Source organism: Pan paniscus, chromosome 2, assembly GCF_029289425.2.
Source record: "Pan paniscus chromosome 2, NHGRI_mPanPan1-v2.0_pri, whole genome shotgun sequence".
NCBI classification, from domain to species: domain Eukaryota; kingdom Metazoa; phylum Chordata; class Mammalia; order Primates; family Hominidae; genus Pan; species Pan paniscus.
Genome location: NC_085926.1, coordinates 14,059,543 through 14,076,865, shown reverse-complemented (window position 1 = coordinate 14,076,865; position 17,323 = coordinate 14,059,543). Strand labels below are relative to the sequence as shown.

At 39.9% G+C, this 17,323-nt stretch overlaps 1 pseudogene; it reads right to left on the bottom strand.

Annotated features, from left to right (window-relative positions):
* LOC100982930 (FYVE, RhoGEF and PH domain-containing protein 5-like) overlaps positions 1–17,323 on the bottom strand; it is a 176,429-nt pseudogene that overhangs the window by 9,887 nt on the left and 149,219 nt on the right.

The following is a 17,323-nucleotide window of genomic DNA, read 5'->3' as shown; positions in this document are numbered from 1 at the left end:
GCCTCCCAAGTAGCTGAGACTCCAGGTGCGTGCCACCACACCCAGCTACTTTTTGTATTTTTAAAAAACATTTTCTAATTTTATTTTTATTTTATTTATTTATTTTTGAAACAGAGTTTTGCTCTTGTCCAGGCTGGAGTGCAATGGCACGATCTTGGCTCACTGCAACCTCCGCCTCGTGAGTAGCTGGGATTACGGCCGCCCACCACCATGCCCAGCTAATTTTTGTATTTTTAGTAGAGACAGGGTTTCGCCATGTTAGACAGGCTGGTCTCGAACTCCTGGCCTCAAGTGATCCACCCTCTTTGGTCTCCCAAAGTGCTAGGATTACAGGTGTGAGCCACCACACCCAGACTTACACTTACCTTTTTATTCAACAATTGCACACTAATATATTTACCCAAGTGAACTGAAAACATCACCGTAAAAAAGACTTGTACATGAATTTTCAAAGTAGCATTCATGATAGCCAAAAATTGGAAAGAACCCAAATGTTCTTCATGTTAAGAAGCAAGTGAATGAGCAAATTGTGGTATTTTAATTCAATCGAACACTACTCTAAAATAAAAGCAAAAATAACACTCAAACACATGGTAACATGGATTAATTTCTCAGACATTATTAGACACAAAAGAGTAAATAGTGCCATATTTCAGTTCTATGTCCTAGAAAACTAAAAAATAATCTAAGGAGAAAAGGATCAGAATGGTGGTACCTCTAGAGTGGGAGGACTTGACTGGCAAGGGATATGAGTGAACTTTCTGAGTCAATGGAAATGTTTTATATTGTAATAGGCATGTGAATTGCACAAGTGCTTCAATTATCAAAATTGTATGGCTAAGGTTTGTATATTTAAATAAAGTAGATTTTGATTCTACACTGAATTATAAAATGATAAGGATGAGGAGGAGAATGAAGATGATTAACAAAGGGATTATAGCCAGTGGGTGGAGATATAGATGATAAAAGAATGGAGAATTAATACATAAGGAACTCATATAGCCCAATTGAAAAAAAAAAAAACAAACAACCTGACTTAAAAATGGGCAAAGGACCTGAACAGACATTTTTCCAGAGAAGGCACACAAATGGCCAACAGGAATATGAAAAGGTGCTCAACATCACTGATATTGGGGAAATGCGAATCAAAACCACATGAGACATCAAAAAGACAAAAGCTAACAAGTGCTGGTGAAGACATGGAGAAAAGGAAAACCTTGTAGCCTGTTGGTGAGAATGTAAATTAGTACAGCCGTTCTGGAAAACAGTATGGAGCTTCCTCAAAAAGTTAAACCTAGAACTACCATATGAGCCAGCGATCCCAGTTTTGGATACATATCTAAAGAAAATAGTATCTTCAGGATATATCTGCACCCCCATATTTACTGCAGCATTATTCACAATAGCCAATATATGGAATCATCCTAGGTGTCCATCAGCAGATGAATGGATAAAGAAACTGTGGTATACTGTATATATACAACAGAATGCTATTCAGCCATAAAAAATGAAGGAAATTCTGCCATTTGCAGCAACATGGATGAACCTGGAGGGCATTATGCTAAGTGAAATAAGCCAGACACAGAAAGACAAATATTGTATGATCTCACTTATATGTGGAATCTACAAAAGTTAGACTCGTAGAAGCAGAGAGTAGAATGGTGGTTCCCAGGAACTGAGGGATGGAGAAATTGGGGAGATGTTAGTCAAAGGGTACAAACGTTCAGCTATAAGATGAGCAGGTTCTGGGGCCCTTGTGTAGAGCATGGTGACAATAGTTAATAGTGTATTGCGTGCTTGAAATTTGCTAGAAGAGTAGATCTTAAGGGTTCTGTCTACAACAAGGAAAAGATAACTACCTGAGGTGAGGGATGTTTTAAGTGGCTCGATTGTGGTCATCATTTCACAAAGTATATGTATATCAAATCATGTTATATACCTTAAATATATACAATTTTTGTCAATTATACCTCAATAAAGCTAAAAAAAGTGGCAGAAAGTTTATAATTGCTGAAGCTTGCAAATGAATACATATTCACTAAGTTATTCTGTATATTTTCTATGTTTAAAAAAAATTCTACATTGCAAGAAGAAAAAAGAAAAACCAATAATGATTTTTTTTCATGTCCAATGCACACCTTTAGAATGGTGTTGCTTAATTGTAGAAAGTGATAAAGAAAATTTCTTTTCAAACCTGGGAACGTAGGCGTAACTAGCAGCTCTGATGACTTTCTTACTTGCTTACAGATTGCTGCTTGAAGAAGAGCTGAACTTAGCTGGCTGCTGTGTCTGCTAGATGGGGCCTCTCTGCTGCCCACTGTAGGAGACAAACTTTGTTGCTTGGCATGTGTGGTTACCACCCTTTATGCCCATCCACCTACTGCTCAGCCTGTCTGGTTGGCAGCCACAGATCAAGTGCTCCAGATTTCTGATGAGGGGCAGCAAGGGCTGACCTGGGCAGTAGACCCCACATGCCATGGACTGGGTCAGCTCATATTACCTACAGACAAGTGATGGCTTATGGCACTTTTTATTAAGCCAATAACCTCGGTGGTCTGTATTTTGCCTAGCAAGGTACATATTAAAGTATTTGCCTCAGCATTTTACTTTCTCCTCTTTCAACCTCCTTGAATGGGGAGAATTTTTGGCCCCTTTCTTGCTTTCTTCCTAACTAATTTTTTAAAAATTGAGAGTTATTCAAGATCAAGTCGTATAACATTTTCCCTTCCACAGAATGATCACATTTGAAGCCTGGGGGTTCCTCTACTGCCAGAGAACCTTTTGTTCACACCACACTGGTCCGTCATAATGTACTTCTCCTTTGCTGCCCTGGAAGTCGCAGGGATTGGGTTTCTCAGTACCTCAACCTCTCAGTGCAAAGCTTCCCACCCCTCAGTGTGTGTTCTCCATCTCCTGAAGGGTCTGGGCCACCAATAAGCAGGGCCGGGCTGCACATTTATGTCACTTTTAGGGCCACTTTAGGGATTCCTGGAAAGTGGGAAAAAATAGACTCCAAAGGGATTTCCTCCCTTCCCCCATGGCCATAAGAGGTATTCTACATTTTATTTAATCTGAGAGAAATCTGGGAACCTGAACTGAGAGAATGGAAGTCATGGGATACATGACCAGTACCACCTGGAAGCCACGTGCTCCCTGTGAGAGCAGCCCCAGGGATGAGGGTGCCTCACACACTGCGGGGAGAGGACACGCAGAGCCCCTTTTGAACTCGCGGGAAGTGGCAGGAACCTCTCATTCCAGAGTAGAGGCATTACAAAGTGCGAGGTGGCATTGGACTAATTTGATTTTGGGATTGAAATTAGAGAATTTGTATTGTCTACATGACTTCAACACTTCCAGTCCCTCCATGCGATGTGACAAGGGAGCTTAGAGCAAGTTTTGAGCACAGCTCTTCCCAGATTTTATTTTTTTTGAGACAGAGTCTCGCTCTGTCGCCCAGCCTGGAGTGCAGTGTCGCAATCTCAGCTCACTGCAAGCTCCGCCTCCTGGGTTCAAGCGATTCTTCTGCCTTGGCCTCCCAAGCAGCTGGGACTATAGGCACACACCACCACACCCAGCTAATTTTTCTATTTTTAGTAGAGACGGGGTTTCACCATGCTGGCCAGGCTGGTCTCAAATTCCTGACCTCAGGTGATCTGCCCACCTTGGCCTCCCAAAGTGCTGGGATTACAGGATTAAGCCACTGCATCTGGCCACCCAGATTGTTATTATCTTGGAGAGAATCCAGTAAAATTAAGAGGCAGGTACATTTTGTTGTTACTAAAATACAAAGAATGTGATGTGATGATAAATCGAAGTGGAAGCTGTTTAACAAGAAAATCACACTTTTATTTCATAATTGGGTTGATCAGGGAAACTGATTCTCACACAGGACTGTTTGGGTTAGTATTTGTTGTGTCTTTGGTTCAGTATTTGTGATGAAGCACCTCTGCATTTCCCTGTTTCCTTACCTCGGAATAATAATTTCCCTGCCCTTCTTTTTTCTCAAAATACACATAAAATATTGATCCTACAAATAGCCAAGTGTAAGTGAAGTATACAATCTTTTCAATTTGCAAAAGCAATATGTAATTCTCACCCACAGTTATTCAGGGAAACAGCTCCCATTCATACAACCAAATATTTTTCAAGTTTTTCTTCTTCTATCCTGGAATTCATGTTTTCACAGCATCTCTGTACTGGCATCTAGTTGGTGATTTTGCCTTCCCTGACTGTGTCAGCCATTTCTCTACAGTTCTCTATAATTCTCAGCTCAAATTGTGCCACAAGGTAGAGCATTTTGCTCTGTATACACATGGTTCCAAATGTACTTGCATGGTGCATTGTAAATACCACCTCTCAGAGCCCTTTTGTGTTGACAGTAAAGGCGAATTTGGCATGTATGATAATGACAAACCAAAGTATGCTCTTTCATGTATCTAAGGTACCTTCCTAAGTGCTGGATGTGAATCGTAGTATTTGCACATCATCTCAACCCTGAGAGATGTGCATGATTACACTGATGCTGCAGATAGAGAACACAGATGTGCCCTCCCTTCCTTGCTTTCCCCTGTGACCTGTATACCACAAGGGCATTAGTACCGAGCTTGGACTGAGGTCTACTGGGGGGTTTCCTCCTTCCCTTACTGTCTCCGCTGCTCTCCTGACCACTGGCTCAAGAGCAGTGATCTGAGGCTTCTTCATGCGTGTGTGGCGTGTTTGATGACATCATGTATCACAGGACTGCCCATGAGTTCAATAAATGACAGGATGATACAGTGTCTAGAGTGGTGCTTCTTTGATCGGGGTAGTAAAGGGGGTCCTACCTGTGTTACCTTTCTCCTGAAGGAACCTCACACTTCACTATCCACTTTGGGAGATTCTGGTGGTGACTTTTCAAAGCAATGCTCAGATTTCTACTGACACCTCTTACTCCATTTATGTTTTTTTTTTTTCCTATTCTGTCCACTTAGCTTTTCCTTCTTCTAGTAAGCCTTCTCAAATATGACCTCTTTCAGAATTTGTTCCATGTTATATTTCCTGAGATCTATGTCATTACATCCAGAGCTTCAGGAGTGGCTTGTTTCCTTCAGTGTGTAAAATGTGATTTCTGTGCTTGGCACATCACTCAAGCCAGGTGCTGTCTCAGCATCTATGACTCCTAAGGGCTGAATTTGAGGTGGGCCTTCTAGCTCAGCTTCCTGATGGACAGGGCTTCATTCTGTTTCCTGTTATCCTAAACCATGCTGTCAGGTGTGAGTCAGGTGTGAGTGTCATGAGGCCCAGCTGAGAGAGGACACACTAAGAGGATTTCTTTCAGCTTGTTTAATGAAGGGTTCATCATAGTCACCAGAATGCTTTCTCATAAAAACAATCTAGTAGCACAGAAATAGCTACATACCTTTATATTATTCACATATTGTATAATATTGATATAAATTTAAGCTCTTTATATTCGATGTGTATGTTTCACTGATACAGTTGCATGTGATCTCACAAGCTGGAGACAGTTGAGTGATTAGAGTTTTATTTTCTGTTGTCTTTCCTGGCACTCCATGGGAGCAAATAAAAGTAAATGCTTGGAAATGCATCAAATTATGTCACTTTCTTTAGTTGATATTCTGGGAAAGGGAGATCAAGTTTTCTAGCTCTACCTGGGGAATTTCTGCTACAGAAAAAAAATAAGACTTTCCAGTATTTTTGAAGCAATAATCTACCTAAAACATGGTTTCCTGAATATTATTGAAAATTCATGGCATCTGCATTTTCCTGCCTTTCCTTAAACATTTATGTTGGCAGGACTGTAGTCCCTTAAGAAATACTGAAAATATTAGTCCTATACTCAAAACTTACAAATATGAAAACATGCTACTTATTGGTTTACAACGTTATGTTATTTGTAAGGCTCAATTTAAAAAAAAATAAGAATTAGCAAAAAACTTGTATTTCACCAAAATAAAAAGAGACAAGTTTAGAATTTTTAATTTTCTTATCTCATTATTTTAAAGTGTTATCTGTAAATGCTATTATGTGTCTTTTCAATCATATATATGGTTTTTGGTTTTTTTTTGAGACGGAGTCTCACTGTGTTGCCCAGGCTGGAGTGCAGTGGTGCAATCCTGGCTCACTACAAGCTCCGCCTCCCAGGTTCACGCCATTCTCCTGCCTCAGCCTGCCGAGTAGCTGGGACTACAGGCACCCGCCACCACGCCAGGCTAATTTTTTGTATTTTTAGTAGAGACGGGGTTTCACCGTGTTAGCCAGGATGGTCTCGATCTCCTGATCTCGTGATCCACCTGCCTTGACCCCCCAAAGTACTGGGATTACAGGCGTGAGCCACAGTGCCAGGCCTCAATCCTATATTTTTAAAACATCCTCAGGATAGATTTTGTAACTTACATGAGATAGAATTGTAGAAAATAGGACTTCTTTCAATTTAATATATGTTATAAGTGCATGAAAGACACAGAAGACCATTAAGCACTGTGTGCTTAAAGAGCGTGAGACAGGTAAATCTCAGAGACAGCTGGATAATTAATGTTTTTTGTTGTTTCTCCTGAGCATATCACAGGAGTAACCTTACTTTGCTAAATGTTTGAATAAAGAAAGTGGTGTCATTTTAATTGATTAATACTTAATACTTTAATACTAATAATTACTAATTACTTAATACTTTAATACTTTAATTGATTAATACAAGATTTTTAAAATCCTACTATAAATTTTCTATTTTAGAAAACAGAAAATGTCCAAGTGTTTTAGATCAAGTACCCACCTAGGCTCTGACTTCATAAATGCTATCCTATGTTCATAGCTCCTAAATAGTTCAGCCTCTCTTCAGTAACATACACTAAAGAACTATATGCCCGAAAGTAGGTGAGAAAACTATTGATTTTCAGATGACAAATCTGAAAATATGTGACTTGACCAATTATGCAATGTCATGTATGTATAAGGTTTGAGATAAAGTAGATACCTATATTACTCAAGTGAAATATTCCACAACTAGCTCTTACCAAATTTCCTAGTAGAATTTTAACACTTGGGCCCCATGACTGAGAAAATATCCTTTCTGACTTCAGGAAGACATGAAAGCTTGAACTCCTAGGGAGAACCATCTCTTATGGTAGAAGTGGAGCGATGTCTTCTAATTATGTCTGTGGAAAAAATTATTCCAATCTAATTAAATTATGATGCTAGTTACCACTGTTTCCATGTGCTTAAGAATGGAGAGAAAAGAAATTTTGGAATGTGATCCTGCTAATAATTGATAAGTTGACTCTACTCATTTAGACTAGGGTTTTCTGGCATGAGTTTTAACTACATAACTATCTTCAGGGATTCAGAGAAAAGACTTTAAATCCCATCAATGTCCTAAGAACAGAGATTGTTGAAAGTCTGCTATTTTGGTGTGCATTTCTCCATGCCCTTTTAAGCATGAATGAAGCTGGAAATTTATTAAAATAACTGCATTCTCTCAATCACATGTACGAGGAATTATATAAGCATAATAGTTGAAATTTCAGTGGAGATCATTATTTGCCAAATACTATCCACATTTGAGACATTCATTTATTTTTTTCACACAAATAACATCTCTAGAAGTAAGTAATATGATTCTCTGTATTTACAGCTGAGATAATCAGGGTTCAGGTGTATAGATGACCACTGTAGACCACACATTTAGTAAATGCCAGATCGGGGTTTAAATTCAAGTCATTTGGCTTCAGAGTCCACACTTACCAACATTTGGTCTCTTATGATTAAGAGTATTTCCCTGTGGTCCCAGATGCTCAGGAGGCTGAGGTGGGAAGATTGCTTAAGCCCAGAAGGAGGAGGTTGCAGTAAGCTGTGATCGCACCACTGCACTCTAGCCTGGGTGACAGAGTGAGACACTGTCTCAAAAAAAAAAAAAAAAAAAAAAAAAGAGTATTTGCCTGGCAATAAACAACCAAAATAAAGATAGCGCTGAGATAATATAAATGTATACATGGCTATACCATTGATACTCATTGTATGAGGGGGGTCTCATTTCCACATCTGTGAAATTCTCCTTAATCAAATAGTAGAGCTCATCCTATGTTCTGTACCTGGAACTTTACCAGGTTTCTGCAAATACAAATGGAAACAACTCATTGCTCCTGCCTATGAAGAAGCAGAACTATGGTAAAAATAAGAAAATGCCTTCCAATAATAGGGAGTTGTACTATGGAAGTAATATGGAGGCCCAGCAATGGGAATCATAGTCCAGCCATGACGGCATAGTCATGGGAGAAGAGAGAGGGTGGGGATGGCTTCCAGGAGGGTGTGAAGAGGGGGTCCAGTACTGAAGGGGGAAAAGATGCATCAGAATTAATTCACGTATTTTGATGACGGCAATAGTGTTGGTTGAGATTGGTGAAGGTAGTAATATTTGTGATATTTTTGTTGCTTTTCTCCCTAGACATTAACTATGTGCTTATTTTCCCCATAAGATGAATAAAAACAACAAACTTTCCAGTTTCATAGCCATAAGAAATGCTGCTTTCTCTGAAGTCGGCATTGGGATCTCGGCCAATGCCATCCTCCTTCTCTTCCATGTCCTCACGTGCCTTCTCAAGTACAGGACCAAACCCACTGACCTGATCATTGGTCACGTGGCCCTAATCCATATTGTGTTGCTGCGTGATATGTTGTTGCCCAAGGGGTTCATAGCTACAGATATTTCTGCGTCTCAGGATTTGGGGGATGATATCAAACATAAGTCAGTTATCTACAGGTACAGGTTGATGAGAGGCCTCTCCATTTCCACCACCTGCCTGTTGAGTGTCCTCCAGGCCATCAACCTCACCCCCAGGAGCTCCTGTTTGGCAATGTTCAGAGATCCTCACATCACAAACCGCATTGCTTTCTCTTCCTGTGGGTCTTCCACATATCCATTAGTGGAAGCTTCTTAGTCTCCACTCTTCCCTCCAAAAATGTTGCCTCAAATAGTGTTACATTTGTCACTCCATCCTGCTCTGCTGGGCCCCTGAGTTGCTTCCTTGGGCAGACAATTTTCACACTGATGACATTTCAGGATGTCTCCCTTGCAGGGCTCATGGCCCCCTTCAGTGGATACATGGTGATTCTCTTGTGCAGGCATAACAGGCAGTCTCAGCATCTTCATAGTATCAACCTTTCTCCAAAAGCACCCCCAGATAAAAGGGCCATCCACAGCATTCTTTTGCTCGTGAGTTTCTTTGTGGTCATGTGCCTTTTCCCATTTACTGCCTTAACACTTCTGTCAAAAATTAGTTGACCATAAATATGTGGGCCAACTTCTAGACTCCCTCCTGCTCCATCAAACTATATATCTATTATTTCACCAATAAAACACTGTCCTATACTAAGGTAGTGCAAATTCTCCAGCTTTGTTCTTTTTCAAAGTTGTTTTGGGTTTACTAAGTCCTTTCCATTTCCATATAAAATTTATAGTCAATTTGTCCATTTCTACCAAAAAAGCCTGCTGGGATTTTGATCGAGATTACAGTGAACCACTAGATCAAGTTAGGAAAAACTGACACCTTAGCAATGTCAAGTCTTCTGATTCCTGAAAATTGTACACCTCTCCCTCTATTTTGATATTCTTATATTTCTCTCATCAGTGTTCTGTGGTTTTCTGTGTGTAAGTCTTGCACATATTTTACCTAGTTTATTCCTAAGTATTTCATAACATTTTAATGTTATTCTAAATGGTTTGCTTTTTCAATTTCAACTTCTGACAAGTATACAGAAATACAACTGGTTTTTGTATACTGAACTAGCACACTTATTAGTTCTAATAGCTTGTTGTGGATTTCTTAGAATTTCTTTTACATGGAATGATCATGTCATTTGTGAGTAAAGACAGTTTACTTTTTCTTTTTCAGTCTGAATACCTTTTATTTCTTTTTCTTGCTTTATTGCACTGGCTAGAACTTCCAATACAGTTTTAATAGGAGTAGGGGTAGGGGAGGTAAATCTTATCCGTGTAACTCCATCATGGCCCACAGCAGAAGCCTCTCTTCATGTTTTTAAGTTTGTACTGCACATTTAGGTCTTTAAACTACCTGGAAATTCAGTAACCAATATGAAATAGGCATCCAAAATGACCTATTTCTATATGAATAGCTAATTGCCCCAGCAGTATTTACTCAATTGTGAATAGCTAATAGCGCCTGAGTAGCTAGGACTACAGGTGCATGCCGCCATGCCTAGCTAACTTAATTTTTTTGTAGAGATGGGGTCTTGCTATATTGCCCAGGCTAGTCTTGAATTCCTGACCTCAAGCGATCTTGCTGCCTCAGCTTCCCAAAGTGCTAAGATTACATGCCAGAGCCACTGTGCCCAGTGGTTCTACATAAATTTAGAATCAACTAGCCAAGTTTCCTGGAAACCTTGAGGATTCTGGTTGGGACTGCTGTGAATTTATAAATTAATCCGGAGAGAATGGTTAGCTTTTCAATGTTGAGTTTTCCCCAACAAAGGTGATGTGGTTTGGCTGTGTCCCCACCCAAATCTCATCTTGAATCGTAGCTTCCATTATCCCCAGGTGTCATGGAGGTAATTGAATCATGGCGGTGGGTTTTTTCCCGTGCTGTTCTCGTGATAGTGAGTAAGTCTCACGAGATCTGATGGTTTTGTAAGGGGCAGTTCCCTGCACATGCTCTGTTGCCTGCTGCCATATAAGACATGCCTTTGCTCCTCCTTCACCTTCTGCCATGATTGTGAGGCCTCCCCAGCCATGTGGAACTGTGAGTCCATTAAACCTCTTTTTCTGTATAAATTACCCAGTCTCGGGTATTTCTTCATAACAGTATGAAAATGGACTAATACAAAAGGCATGGTAGATCTCCATTTCTTTAGGTCCCCTTTTATGTCTTTCAGTTGTGTTTGTAATTCCCCCATAAAAAATTAAGCATCTTTTTTCAAGTATGTTCCTACTTACTGGTTTTGCTATTACCATAAATATTACCTTTTTTAAAAAATTATATTTTCTAACTGCCACAATTAAACCATACAGCTCTTTTTTTATTACCTTCTTCCTGGTCATCTTTAAACATGCTTAGATTTCCCTTTGCCTAAAAAAACCCTCCAGTTGGCCATGGAGCTGTGTCTTCTGTTCTTAAATAGTGTAACCTCAGCTTCTTCGTTTCCTACTTAATCCCTACCCTCACCTTGCTTTCGCTTAGCTACTCAGGCGGAAAGTGCTCTGTCAGAGATGACCATGGGCATTCGGTTATGGAATTCCACAGCCTTTTTTCAGTGTTTCTCCTATCTGAGTTACACATGACACGAATGACATCCTACCCCTTTACTCCTCATGTTCTCTCTTCTTCTGGCTTCCACAGACTGGTATTTCTCTCACATCTCCCAAGTGCTTCCCCTTCTCCACCCCTCAGTTTCTCTTCTAACTTTCATTTCAGGAAGAACCTATACCTGTCTCAGGGATAGAGGCAAAGCCTCTCCAGGGAGGCAGAGTTTGAGCTAGCTCTTGTGGCAAGACTAAGGTTTACCAGATGCACAAGCAGGAGAATGGCACTTCTGGCAGAGAGAATAGCATATGCAAGGTGAGGACAGCACAGTTAACCAGGAGCCTCCTGGACAGCTTGTTATGTGTAGAGCTTCACTGTCCAATGTGGTGGACACTAATCACACGTGGCCATTCAGTACTTGAAATGTGGCTAGGTCACATCGAGATGTGCTGTAAGTGCACAATACACACCAGATTTCAAAGACTTGGTACCAAAAAAGGAATGTAAGATCTCATTGATTTTTTTTCCTGATTATATGTTTAAATGGTATTTTGGATATATGGCTTTAAATAAAATACATTTTAAAAATTAATTTCACCTATTGCCTTTTCCTTTTTTAATGTGGCTGTTAGAAACTTAAAATTATGTACATGACTCCCATTATATTTCTGTTAGATGGTGAGTGTCTAGAGTATAAGAGCCAGTCAAAAAGGAGAAGCAGGGGATTCTTTATCGATTGACTTTCTTCTTTCTACTCCTATTGATGACAATAAAGCTCAGGTCCTAGCCAGGCACGGTGGTGTGCACCTGTGGTCCCAGCTGCTCAGGAGGCTGAAGTGGGAGGAAGGCTTGAGCTCAGGAGTTCAAGGCTGCAGTGAGCTATGATTGTGCCACTGCACTCCAGCCTGGGCAGCAGGGAGAGACCCTGTCTGAAAACATTAAACGAAGGGAAAAGAGCCAGGCATGGCGATTCATGCCTGTAATCCCAGCACTTTAGGAGGCCTAGGTGGGAGGATCACCTTAGGTCAGGAGTTCGAGACCAGCATGGCAAACATGATGAAACCCCGTCTCTACTAAAAATACAAAAATTAGCCAGACATGGTGGCAGGTGCCTGTAATCCCAGCTACTCAGGAGGCTGAGGCAGGAGAATTGTTTGAACCTAGGAGGTGGAAGTTGCAGTGAGCCAAGATTGCACCACTGCACTCCAGCCTGGGTGACAAAGTGAGACATCATCTCAAAAAAAAAAAAAACAAAAAACCACTATGTCCTGCTAGCCTTACGTAATACAAATCAAGTCACTAAGTTGTCCATGGATAAAACATTCCAGTTAACTTTAATTTTAGATAAAATATGTATTAATTAAATATATAAATTAAACATATGTATATTGGCCTGCCTTGTGATGAAAGCTAATGATTTATGACTATGGCATATAGTTGATATTCACCTCTGTTCCCAATGTGTTTATACTTCAAAACTCAAACTCACCAAGGAAACCATCTTCTAAATCTTACTGCAGTCAGCTCATTTTCCTAAACTGTTACTACGTATAAGACACCTGATTTGACAGTTCCTATAACAACACATTATACATTTTAAATTGGATATGGTTTTTACCTTAAACTCTGGTGATGGCAAAACCATTTTCCTCAAAGATGATTGGTTATGCAGGTCTATAATACTGCTTAAATGTAACCTTGCTATGCCAAGCTTTCTGACAAAGAGGAATCTTTTTATTTTGAGCCTTTTTGGTATTGAACATGATCTCTGCAAGAAGAATTTTTGCTTTATTATATTATTAAGAAATAACTGCATCTTGCTCCTTGAAAAAAACAGTTCAGGTCCTAATCGCTTCTCACCTAAGGTCATTTCCTTTTTTCTTTCTTTCTTTCTTCTTTTTGGGGAGACAAGGTCTCACTCTGTCACCCAGGCTGCAGTGCAGTGGCGCCATCTCAGCTCACTACAACCTCCACCTGCTGGGCTCAAGTGATCCTCTTGCCCCAGCCTCCCAAGAAGGTAGGACCACAGAGGTGCACCACCATGCCTGGCTAATTTTTGTATTTTCTATGGAAATGGGCTTTCGCCACATTACCCAGGCTGGCCTCAAACTCCTGGGCTCAAGTGATCTACCTGCCTTGGCCTCCCAAAGTTCTGGGATCACAGGCATAATCCCAGAGCTACCACGCCCGGCCTCACCTAAGACCATTTCAGTGGTTCTACTGGTCCCTCCCTACATGGTGGGCTTTTCATAACCTACCCTATTAACCATATTAACCTTTCTAAAGCACCTCATCCCTCTGCTGTTCACTTAGGTTTCCTTAAGGGTTCCTGCAACCTTTCAAATTGAGGAGTAAAGCTGCCTGGCATTCCGTGGCTTTCTGCTGCATGAGTCTAACCTGCATTTGGGTACGACTTAGGATTGCCCCCCTTTATGTACCCTTGGATGTGCCAAACTGGGGGTTTCACCTCCATGGGACCTGCATCTCTCACCTGAATCCCTTCTTTGATCATCTTTCCTCTGCTTAGAATGCCCTTTCCCAAACTCCTACTCACCAAAAATTTACTACATAATAATGGTATTGTGTTTATATAAAAAAGAAAAAAAGCATATGGAGGTATAAACTAAAAATTTAGAGATATAAAGTGAAAAATTTAGAGATAAAAACATTTTAAAAATCATACTAGGACTTTAGGCTCTATATCAAATACCTATTCCTTTATGAAATGAATACTAATGACTCCAAACCTTCGACAAAATCCCTGGTGCTATGTGCTACGCATTACCGTAGGTGCTGGGTAAACTACACAGTTAAGTCTGAACCCTGCTGTTAGGAATTTAGTCTCACTAGAGACAGCACCTTAAACCAACAAATACCACGAAGTGTGATTCAGGCTCTGACGGAGGTGGGACCCCTGACAAGTCCTAATCCAGGCTTGTGGTAGGCAGCAGGAAGCATCCTAAAAAGTGATGTAGAAGGCCCTAATCCTCCTCTTATAATGCCCAAGACACCATTTACAGCTTTTCTGGTTTCTGGTTGTCTTTCATATTATCATGAAATGCATGTAAATAATGATCTTCATTATTTACTTATTCCATATTTGCAAATATGCCTATTGCTAAAATTTATTTGTAACCCCAAAATTAATATTCATTGCCATTTCTCAGTCATTCATGAACGTGCCAAGTGGTGAAAAATGTGAGTTTCCCAGTGCTCACTTTCCCAGCTGAGGTAGAATGAGGTGATGCCTGGCCTTCTTGTTCCACTCTAGAAGCAATCATACTGTCAACAAGTGTCACAGTCTAGCTAGAGTCACATTTTCCATATTTTGTGCTTTTTGTTGGTGATTCTGCTGTTTAAAATGGCCCCAATCATAGTACAGAAGTGCTGTCTAGTGTACCTAAGTGCAAGAAGGCTGTGATGTACCTTATGGAGAAAATACATGTGAGAGAAACTTCACTCAGGCATGAGCTATGATGCTGTTGGCTATGAGTTCAATGTTAATGAATCAACAATATATATTAAATAAGGTATTTCTAAATAGAAACATCAACAAAACAAGGTTGCATAATGATTGATTAATGAAAATGTTGTGACCCGAGGCTCACAGGAACCTAACCCTGTCTTTACCCTAGGAGCAGTGGCTCTGTGTTCCCTAACTCAGGGTTGGTGGCAACTTTATAGAACATAGCTACTTCAAATAAGAATTAACTGCACTTACCGTTCCGCTGAGGGTAGGATCTAACTTGCTCATCAGTTTATCTTTTGTGTGAATGCCTTTGCTACAAAATTAAATAACCATACAGTTTAACAAAGGCTAGATCCTAAAACAAAATAATTTTATACGGCATTAACTTCACTTTATAGCTTCAAAATGACCAACAATGGCTTTCACCAGCATGTTCTTCAGATTAGGGTCTGCTCCACTTTTTAGAAATTCTAAGGCACATTGTTTATGGGCTGGTAAGCTGCACAAAGCAAGGATGTGTTTCCCAACTGATCCAAACCGTTAACATCAGGAGGATTGAGCCTGTTGAGCTAACAGTTAAAGAAATGTGGACAGGCGTGGTGGCCCACGCCTGTAATCCCAGCACTTTGGAAGGCGGAGGTGGAAGTGTTGCTTGAGGAGTTTGAGACCAGCCTGGCCAACATGGAGAAACCCCATCTACACTAAAAATACAAAAATTAGCTGGGCGTGGTGGCACGTACCTGTAGTCCCAGTTACTTGAGAGGCTAAGGCATGAGAATCACTTGAACCCGGGAGGCGAATGTTGCAGTGGCAGAGATCACACCACTGCATTCCAGCCTAGGTAGCAGAGAGAGACTTTGTCTCAAAAAAGAAAAAAAAAAAAGAAAGAAAGAAATGCAATGCAGAATTATATATCAAAGATAGACTTTCTCCCGTAATCCATGGGAAGGTGCATCTATCAGTAGAGCCTGAAGAACAGCCAGGCTCCTAGGCATCGTGGCTGTTAGTGCTTTCTTGCTCACTAAACCAGCCAATCCTGCCACTCTCATTGCTTGTTCTCAGATGATCTGAGATACATCTCAGGCCTGTGTCCAGGTCCCACACTCCCTTGACAGCATGCACCATGCACTGTGCCACTGCCATCCTACTCACCCCAGACATTACGATTTCACAACAATTTACCCAAAGAGGCCTTTTCGAATGAGCTGAAATAACTTCAAAGCAAATGGTAGTGCTTTAGTCATGAATTCAGAACAAATTTAGAGTTTCATGTTTAATGAGACCGTGCAGGAGTAGAAACTGAAAGGTAGGTCTTCTAAAGGGAAAAATAGTGGGTAAAGCTTTGAGTCTAATGTGGTATAAATGTTCCAAAATTCTGTCCCTTCTTTGCATGTTATCTTCTAAAAGTATAGCATTCCTCTCAGAAATTCCTGCTGATCAAAGCTAGAAAAACTTAATTCCTTTACAGGGTCCTATATATTATGTCTCAATTTTCAATTGGCTTAATCTCAAAAAAAATTAAGTTATCCTTATGTTAACTATTTAACATGAAAATTCGGATTCTTATCCATCAGGTTTTTAGGGGACTGGGGCAGGTGTAAATCAGCAATTCAGAAAAAAAATCACCATTTAAAACATGTCCTGCTTCAACTATTACCATACTAAGTCTCTGTGTGTGTGTGTGTGTGTGTGTATGTGTATGTGTGTTTAGATATTTAAGAACTTTTGTTCTATTATATGATTTCTGGAGTTTTTTGGTCCCACAATTCAACTAAATTATAAATTTAACATGAAGTAAAACTCCCTGAAATATAAAGAAATAATGCTTTTTGTTTTTGGGTTTTTTTTGTTTGTTTTACCAGAGCTGTGAGTTCTGTTGTTTTGTCTTCTATTGTTGCTGCTAAAAGTCATTCTTCAAGATTTCTTTGTTGAGTTCTTTCTATAGCTGCAAAAGAAAAGGACATGTTACTCCACTGCTAGTTAGGTTCTGATTACAAAATTCATTAAAAACATGTATAAAAAATACAGTGATCATGATGAGAAAAATAAAAATGTTTTGGATTATAATTCAAATACAGTTATATTTTATTATTATTTTCATTTCCTTACATTTCAGATTATAGAGTTCAATTTATTACAGATTTGGATGAATTTTTTAATTCAGGGGTCTTTAAGTATTTTATTCACCACAACACTCATCACAACCAATTATGGATTACTTTTATATACTGAAATACTATTACATATCTGCCTTGGAAAAGTAAGTGGGGTTCATACCTTCCAGAACCTTAGAATGTAAAAGTAACAATAAAAAATAGCATTGATAAGAAGATGTACATGCCATATAAATACATGCAGATTTATGTCAATTTACTTATAAATTGCCACATAAGAATCAATTGATTGATACGGTCTTGCTCTGTTGCCCAGGCTGGAGTGCCATGGTGTGATCATACCTCACTGCAGCCTGGATCACCTGGGTTCAAGCAATCCTCCCGCCTCAGCCTCCCAAGTAGCTGAGACTTCAGGCATGCACCACCATGCCTGGTTAATATTTTTATTTCTTGTAGAGTTGAGGTCTATGTTGCCCAGGCTGCTCTCG